The sequence below is a fragment of the Pelodiscus sinensis genome, chromosome 5 (assembly GCF_049634645.1).
Source record: "Pelodiscus sinensis isolate JC-2024 chromosome 5, ASM4963464v1, whole genome shotgun sequence".
Lineage (NCBI taxonomy): Eukaryota > Metazoa > Chordata > Testudines > Trionychidae > Pelodiscus > Pelodiscus sinensis.
Window position 1 is genome coordinate 110,452,442 of NC_134715.1, and position 9,666 is coordinate 110,462,107.

Below are 9,666 nucleotides of genomic sequence, written 5' to 3' on the forward strand. Positions count from 1 at the left end.
GGCTCCTTCCTTCAGGTGCAGCCCAGCCAAAGACCAAGGCCTCTCCTCTCCTATTCCTTTTGTTAAAGAATTGAGGACACTTCCTACCAACCACTGCTAGGACTTAAGAACAAAAGGGATAGTTTAACAGTTGCTCATCAAGACTTTGAAGGTTACATCCTCCATGTCTCTCATTCATACATTGAAACCCACAAAGTATTCCCCACTCCATGGCTACGTCTACACTGGCCCCTTTTCCGAAAGGGGCATGCTAATTTTCAACTTCAGAATAGGGAAATCCACGGGGGATTTAAATAAAGATGTCCGCCGCTTTTTTCCGGCTTGGGGAAAAGCCGGAAAAAAGCGTCTAGACTGGTCCGATCCTCCGGAATAAAGCCCTTAACCACTTCCTTATTTATTGCAAGCTTTAAGCAGTTAATACAGTTGTTTAAGTTTTACAAACCTTAAAAATAATTACTATACAATTTAAACCTTAAATGCTATACATTCTAAAGCAATTAACACAGGCAGTCCCCGGGTTACGTACAAGATAGGGACTATAGGTTTGTTCTTAAGTTGAATTTGTATGTAAGTCAGAACTGGCTCCAGATTCAGCTGCTGCCACTGAAACTGACCAGGGGCTGACTACAGGAAGCCGGAGGCAGAGTTGCTCTGCCCCCAGCTTCCTGGAATCAGCCTGATCAGTTTCAACAGCTGCTGAATCTGGAGCCTGGGACAGAACAGCTGGGGCGCTGCCCGGTAGGTTCCCACAGGACCAACCCGGCAGCACCCTAGCAGCTCTACCCGAGGCGACCCGCAACAAAAGCCTGGTCTGCTGGGGGGGGGCGCACTAGCTGCGCCCCCTGCCCCCCCCAGCAGACCAGGGAGACCCGAGCAAAGCCGCACAGGTGGAGGGACCCCGCTGCCTGTGCGGCTTTGCTCCTGTCTCCCTGGTCTGCTGGGGGTCCCGCTGCCTGGGCAGCTTTGCTCGGGTGTCCCTGGCTTTGCTGGACCCCCCCAGCAGACCAGGGACACCAGAGCAAAGCCGCCCAGGCGGCGGGGTTCCCACTGCCTGGGCGGCTTTGCTCCTGGGCAAACGAGCAAAGCCGCCCAGGCGGCGGCTTTGCTCGGGTGTCCCTGGTCTGCTGGGGGGGGGTCCAGCAGGTTTGCTGGACCCCCCCCCCCCCAGCAGACCAGGGGGACAGGAGCAAAGCCGCCCAGGCGGCAGGGGTCCCGCTGCCTGGGCAGCTTTGCTCCCAGGCAAACGAGTGTCCAGCGGCTTTGCTGGACCCCCCCAGCAGACCAGGGAGACCGGGAGAAGCTTTTCTTGCCCCGGAAGACAGTGCTGACAGCCCCGTTCGTAAGTGCGACATAAATCGGATCCGCGTAAGTCGGGGACTGCCTATACAGCACAAAGCGATGCAAAAGCAATTAATAAGAGATCTACTATATATAATAATAAAGCCTAATTCACTTACACTTTACCCATATGCTACCTACAGTACCAGGCAGGAAGTTGTGGTTCCTTCTCTTCCCACACAATGGAACACCATGCACTGAATCGCCTGTGTAAATGGCCTATTTACTTCTAGTTACATAGAGCAGGACGTGAGAGTCCATCCTGCCCATTCCCTCCCATTGATTGTTCTTACTAAGCCCATTTTATAGCAAAATGAGACTTGGTTGTTCTAATAATATTTATGAATTGATTACGTATTGTGTAGGATACATAAAATGCCCAATGCCCCTATGTGGGGTACATCCTACTCAGGATGTTGTTATGTGCATAGCTGACAGTTTCAGGGCTGCATATGTAATTTTTTGCTTATCAGAAACAGAAGTACCAGTACAAGGTTGCTTGTTGTGTATTCTTGACGTGGTCTCGCGTACCATGCTTAATCTGCATTGTTATGCAAAACAATTCCTGACTCTTGGGCCTTGCCTGCATGCTTTGGCACACCAGACTTGAAACAGGCCAGAAATCTGCACTTTGGACAAGTTATTGCCAAGGCAGGGTAGTCCAGGCTCCCCTACACTTATATTCATCCTTTGTACTATGACTTAGTTTCCACTTTTTTATGACTCCCTTTTGATTTTTAGATTATTCAAGATCTTGGGGTTAAGTCAGGGTAGTCTCTTGCCATACTTCCTATCTTTTCCACACAGTGGAATGGTGAGCTCTTGTCCACTTAGCTATTTTTCAAAGAAACATTATTAAGTATATTCATTGTTTTTCCTCTTAGTCTTACTTTCTACGGGATCTTATTTACCAGCTCCCTCAGCTCACTAAAGTCTGCCTTCTTGAAATCCATTGTTTTAATTCTGCTGTTCTCCCTTCTACCATTCCTTAAAATCATGAATTCTATCATTTCACAATCACTTTCACACAAGCTCCCTTTCAATTTTCAACCAGTTCTTCCCTATTTGTTAAAATCAAATCTAGAACAGCTTCCCTGCAACAGCTCTCTCTGCCTTCTGAAATAAGAAATTGCCTCCAATACATTTCAAGAATTTGTTGGATCATCTTGCTCCATTATTTTTCCCAATGGATGTCTAGAGTTATAGTCCCTCATCACCAGCAAGTCCTGCGCTTTGGATAATTTTGTGAGTTGTTTAAACAAAATCCTCATCCACCTCTTCTTCCTGGTTAGGATGTTCTTCATTTTTAATGGGCATGTTTCCATGTTCATTTATCTCCAGCACACTGAAAAAGCAAGTAATAGATTTCTTACAAGCTAGTTGATAAATCCACTTGCCAATGGCAAGAAGCAAACTTTCCCTACCAAATAGGACTGTGCAGCCCTCATTTTCTGTTGAAGAAACTTGTGAGGCCTACAAGTGAGGTAGGTTAGAATGGTTTGCACAGGTGTAAATGACATGACAATACAAGGTGCAAAATAGTGGAAGATCTGACCCTGCAAGTTCAAATTTGGCAGAAACTTAGATGGTTTTTTAAAAAGGGTTACATGATTTGCCCTTTGGGTTGCATAAAAAGCCCTTTCAAATGTAAAATAAATGTCTCCTTGCCTTCAAGAGAAGTAGAGAAAACTGGTGTACTATTTACAGGTTGGTTCCCATATATCTCTAACGCATTTTGCTTCCTCACACAAAATTGCTCCTTCTGGTTCATGAGTATTCAAATCTCTGGAGTAGACTTGCTATGAACAAAGCTTGCCACCTAATGTCCTCCTCCGTACCCAATTCCACTGGTGCATTCCAAAGGGACATTGCTAGTGTAATAACCCTAATGATGCAACTTAGTCTTGACCATATCATGCCACAACACAAGTTACTGCTTAGGTTGATGGACTAATCCAATTTCTACAGATTACAGTTCATGCATCTGCACAATGGATACCTGATTCTTTAGGTTAGGGCTTTCAAAGGCAGTTGGATTTGGCCACACCACTTCCTTTTGTATTTTTCTCTTAAGTTTAGCCAAAGAGCCCTTGGCTATGGGGATCTTTTGACTATATAGATTCAAATTTACTAGAATCCACTTAAGTTTATCAGAAGCCATTGAGCTGCATCCTCCCAACCTTCCTTCTAAGTATCTCCTGCGTGCCTGGTCTAGCTATTGAAGTCCAGTACTGGGAGCTAGATACATCTAATTACAATCAAGGTCTCTGTCTACATGTGAAAAAAGAGCGGTATTTAAAAAAACATGGTAAAAATGTGCTTGCTTTGAACTTATTAGCTGGTTAGCCCTAGCATGACTCTCTTATTTACACTGTGCTAAGTGATGATTTAAAGTGTCATAATTACAATATATACATAGCATACATTTTTCCAGTATAGGCATAGGACATAAAAGCTGAACTTCATCCAGCGATTTTAGCAATTTAGTAACTCTTGAGCAAACATGCACATTTCATTATGAAAGGCCAATAATCTTTTCATAGTTAAGGCAGTATGTGTTTTAAAGTACACTTTTCATTCCCTTTTGTCTTTGTCAAAACTAAATCAATTCACCTACTTCAATTCCTTTTGCTTGATTTGCTTTGCAAGTAAAAAGCAATTATTTTGAACATTTGAAGTTATCAAAGGAGGTTTAAGACTTTCAAATTGCCTGTTCCTTGGAATTTGAAAATTGACTTGGGTCTAAATTGAAACGTCTAATTTATTCACATCTCACATGGGACTTGTGGTGATGTAATTTCAATAATACATTTTGGCCAAATGTATGAGAAGACTAATGTATTTGAACTAACTAGTATACGAGTTTCTGTGATAATACTCTGTATATTTTTTGAAGTCTACATTGAAGTAGTCCTGGAATATGGGCTTACAGACAGAGACTTTAGATGTGGACAATAACTACCACAGGGACTCCTAAGAAATCATTAATATTTAAAATGAGCCGATTTTAGTTCACAGTGATTCAGGGGTATGGCTATATACTAACTCTACTTTAGGGGGGAAGAATCCTCTGATCAGCAACAGAGTGGTTTAGTACCAAACAATTCAATAAGAAAAAGAGGGACGAAACATATATTTAAGGAGAAAAGTCTACTTAAAGAAACCACAGAATAAATCATTTGTTCATAATCTAACAGCAGGTTGATAGCATAAATGCTGCACAGTTCTTTGTTTTAATTTATAACATCCTCTTTACATAAAAAGTAAAATAAAGCAGGAGAATATATGCTTATTGGAACAGCTATTAAGCTCTATGACCTAGAATCTTGAAATAACCTGTCTTAAAATGACTTAATTTAAGCAAAAAAATGTGATATGCTTCAAATCAACTCTATTAACAAGTAAAAACAGTAAGATACCTTCTCAACTGCGCCTACCTACCAATTAAAATATGGCCTCATTTCCACCACTTTATACCAGAAACCTACTGATCATTATACTTACCTACATGCCATTAGCTTTCATTCAGGACACATCACACAATCAGTTGTTTACATGCAGGCCCTAAGATACCACTGGATGTGCTCCAATCTCACAGACACAAACACCTACAGGATCCCTATCAGGCTTAAATACCCACCTGGGGAAGTGGAAAACAAAAACAAAACAAACAAAAACAGACAGACAGAGCCAAATGAGTACCCAGGCATCAGCTTCTTCAAGATAGGCCCAACAACAAAGTAACAGAACACCACTAGTCATCACTACAGCCCCCAACTTAAACCCCTCCAGCGCATCATTAACAATCTGCAGCCTATCCTGGAAAATGATCCCTCACTCTCACAGGTCTTGGGAGAAAGGCCAATCCTTGCCTACAGACAGCCCCATAACTTGAAACTAATTATTTCCAGCAATCACGCATCAAACCTCAATCATACCCATGAATCCACCCCTGCAATCAACTCTCTCAACATACCTACATAGGATCTGACCACATCAGCCACTGCATCAGAGGATCATACAACTACACATCCACTAATGTGTTATACCATAAAGTGCCAGCAATGTCCCTCTGCCACGTATATTGGCCAAACTGGACAGTCTCTACGACAAATGGACACAAATCAGCTATTCAAAATCTTAACACAGAGAAACCTGTTGGAGAAAATTTTAACTGCCTGAACACTCACTAATGCATAGTAATAATGGATTACTATCATCTTACAAAGTAATTTCAGGAAGCAGCTAGAGAGTGAGTCTGCAGAACTGGCCTTCATATGCAAATTTGACACGTTCATCCAAAAATTGAACAAAGACATGTCTTGAATGGGCTGTTTTATTCAACACCCAAATGACATCAAAAGCAAGTCTTGGGTACTTATAGCTCACTCTATTAGCCTCATGTAGCACGGACACTTTAATTGACAGTTTTCCCCCTCCCTTTCTCCCCTCTTTTTCTGCTACATATTTGTACCCCTGGATCCCTTGCTCCATATTTGTCATCTGAAGAAGTGGGTTGGGCCCAGGAAAGCTCATGATACTACCTATATTTTTAGTTAGTCTCTAAGGTGCTACAGGACCATTTATTGTTTATGTAGTTTTTCTACATATCAAGAAAAAAGCTACTAATAAGAGGTCTTCTAGCCCAAGTGAAATTTAGAATTCAATATTAGGTAACACTTCCTGTAAAACTACTAATGAGAAACCTAATACACTTTCCTTGGCTGACAGAGCAGAAAAGAAACTTAGAGGACTTATTCTTGTTTTTCTTGAAAATTAATTGGGAGAAGAAAAGGACAAATTTTGAATACATTATGAGATCTGGTAACCTGGGAGTAAAGTTATATATAACAATGCCCTTTTTTCGCGTATCTTATATTAACTTTACATATGCTCTCTGATTTTCGTCATAAGGGAGAGTTTTGCAGCTTAACAAGTGCCTGAATGAAATAATGCAGAGAGACTATATTCAATGGCCATCAAGTATAATCACTAGTCATGTTAAGTTCTGAATACATTGTACTGAAGCAATCAGACTACTGCATCAGATGGGAGGATCATTTTTCAACAGAAGAAAAAAATGAACTACACTAGTACAGAAGCATAACCCAGTGCTGAGAATAAGTAGATGTGCATCCTTTGAAGCTTTTTTCCCTTTAAATGACTAAACTGCCTGCTTAAATACATGCATAATACATTTACAAATTCCCTCCCCTTGTTAGATTAAAAGAGGGGGAAAAAACAGTTTGCAAAGAAATAGCAGGCAGGGTTTAAAATTCCAATATAATTTTTTGAAAGGAAAATAACAGTAATAATTAACATATGTTTAAAAATGAAGACAGATTGTGCTGTTTAATACATGATACAGCACAAGGAGACATCTAAGCAGCTCACTTCCGTAGTTTCCTGTTACATTAGTACTCCATGTTAGCTTGTTATAATGAGAAGCTGACAGTCCAACATTTAGATTTTTTTTGGAAAAGAAAATCAAAGGTTATTAGAAACCTCATGACTGTGTTGATTTAAAAGAAAAGTGAGCAAAATGTTGTGTTTTTTTTTTTTTTTTTTAATAAATACTCCCCTGCAGTGGTTCTCAAAATTTTTCCATACTGTGGCCTCATGTCACAATAGAAACGAGATTCAAGAATTCTGATAAGTTTCAGTATTTGAGCAAATGCCAGAGGAGAACAATAAAGGGAAATTGAATGAAGAAAAACTAGTCTAATTTAACTTTTTCAAGGCATATATAAATAATAAACAGTATAAATGGTAAAACACATTTTAAAATGAATATGTAGTAATCTAAGATGTAATATCACAGTAAAATGTGCAGGACTATGCCAAGGGTCTCAGGTTTCAAAAATCTGTGTACCCGGACTGTGATCCTTCTCAGCCAACTTGGTCTCTACTGCCTGGGAGAAGCTCACACTGCAGGGAGATACTGTATTTCCCAGTTGAATCCAAGATGGCTGAGCTCTTCATCTGTGCAAGTATCTCATGGAGATGGTCATGAGACCACACACAAGTGCATGCCAGAGAACCCCTTCCATATATCAGTCTGATTCAACCTCCTGCTAGCGTGTCCGACTGCAGTGCTGGTGGGATCACCCTGCTGACCTCATGGTGGGGCCGTCAGGAAATTTGAAAGCATTCAGGAAAGCATAGGGCTAAGTCTTCCTCTAATCCGAAGCAGCAGAGTGGGCGGGGGGAAGCAGGCAGGAGCTGGTACGTGTGGGAAGCCAGCTTTTAAGCTGGCTCTCTGCATGTGCCGGCTTCCACAGAGCTACCTGCCCCTCAACCCCCACTGCCTACTACAGAGGCAGCAGCATGGAGGGTGAGGGAAGGGAACCAGTACTCTGGGGGTAGCTGGCTTTCAAGCCTCCCACACAGCCACCTGCTCCCAGCCCCCCTTGCTGCTGCCTCTGATGTTTAGAGGAAGACTTAGCCCCATGTTTACCTGAAGGTTTTCAAACTTCCCAATGAGGTTAATTCAGGTTAGGGGGTTGTCTGTAGGTGAGGACTAGCCTGTCTCCCAAGACCTGTCTCCCAAGATCATTTTACAGAATAGGTTGTAGATTTGTCAATGATGCTCTAGAGGAGTTTGAGCTCAGGGATATAGGTGGTATCTAGTGGTCTTCTTTTCCTTGTTGGGCTTGTCTGGTAGAAGCAAATTCCTGTGTAATTGTTTGGCTCTGTCAATCTGTTTCTTCGCTTCCTCAGGTGGATATTTAAGTTTTAAGAATGCCTGATAAAGACTTTCTAGGTGTTTGTCTCTTGTTTGTGGGATTGGAGCAAATCCGGTTGTATCAGAGCCTAGCTGTAAACAATTAATCATATGATGTGTCCTGGGTAGAAACTAGAGGCATGTAGGTGAGAATAAAAAAGTCAGTAGGTTTCCAGTATAGAGTAGTGTGGCCATCATCTAAGTGTACTTTAGTGTCAAGGAAGTGGATCTCTTGTATGGACTGGTCGAGGCTAAGGTTGATTGTGGAGTGGAAGTTGTTGAAATTAATTTTAAGTTTTGCACAGGGGTAAAATTGGATTTTTGAATGTTCAATTGTAGGCTCACTATGAGGAAGAGATGTAAGGCTACAAAGTTGCTCATGAACTTGATTCTAGGAAGCAATCCTTCAGCAGCCAATCATCCAGGTAAGGGAAGACTAAAATATCTTTCCTGTGGAGCTATGCTGTTACTACTAATACGATCTCTGAAAAGGCCCTTGAGACAGATGACATGTCAAAAGGGAGCACGCTGTACTGAAAGTGTTCCAGGCTAACAAGAAAAGATAGGAATTGTTTGAGAGGTGGGTAGATTGCAACATGGAAGTATGAATTCTGAAGGTCAAAGGCAGAGAACCAATCTTCTTGATCTATTGATGGAATTTTCACGGCAAGTGACACCATTTTGAATTTGGGGCTTAAGTGTTGAGTAGCCTCAAATCTAGGCTGGATCACCAACCATCATTCCTTTTTAGTACAAGGAAGTACCTTGAATAAAAATAACCTTCCAGGAAAGGAGGATAGAGGAGCACCACAGGAACACACATCTCAAAGAACCACTGTTACTGCACAAGGTAACTTCTCCTTTGAGTGGTGTCTTTGTGAATGTTCCACTCAGGTGACCATAGAGCAATATCTGCAGAAGACAGTGGTGGGCTTTGGAGCCATGCCTTAGAGGTAGCAAGTAGAGCGAGGCCCACAGATGTAGCTGGAATTGGGCCCTGTTGTAATGCACAGTGTTGTGCAAAGGTATGATGGGAGGACCAACTAGCCACCCTGCAGATGTCCAAGAGGGAAACATTACGGATTAAGGCCATAGATGTTGCCAGTGCTTGGGTTGAATGTGCCGTGATCCTTGGGGATGGGCACTTGTTGCGAAACTTGTAGCCAGTATGGACACAGGATGATATGCATTTAGATATTCACGGTGCTGACACTGCCGACCCCTTAGAGGGCTCAGTGGTATAGAGATAAAAAGTCTAGTGAATGTCCAGAATTGTCTTGTTCTGTGCAGATAAAATGCCACAGCTTGCCATACATCCAGGTCACACTGTTGAGGAGCTCTGTCTTCTGCCAATGACATGAAAAGGAATGGAGGGACTTGCGCCGCACACGCAGCTAACGGACACAACACCACAAGGCAACAACTACACATGCATGCCGTGGGAAAGCACTGGTAGGGGAAAATCCTCCAATCACTGACACAAAGACGCACCAACGCATGAGTGGAACACCCACAGGGACTCGAATGAGAACAAATAATTTATAGATTGGGTTTAGTAAACTTCCTCCTGAGTCGTGAGTCAAGTTTTCAACCCAAAGGCTGTT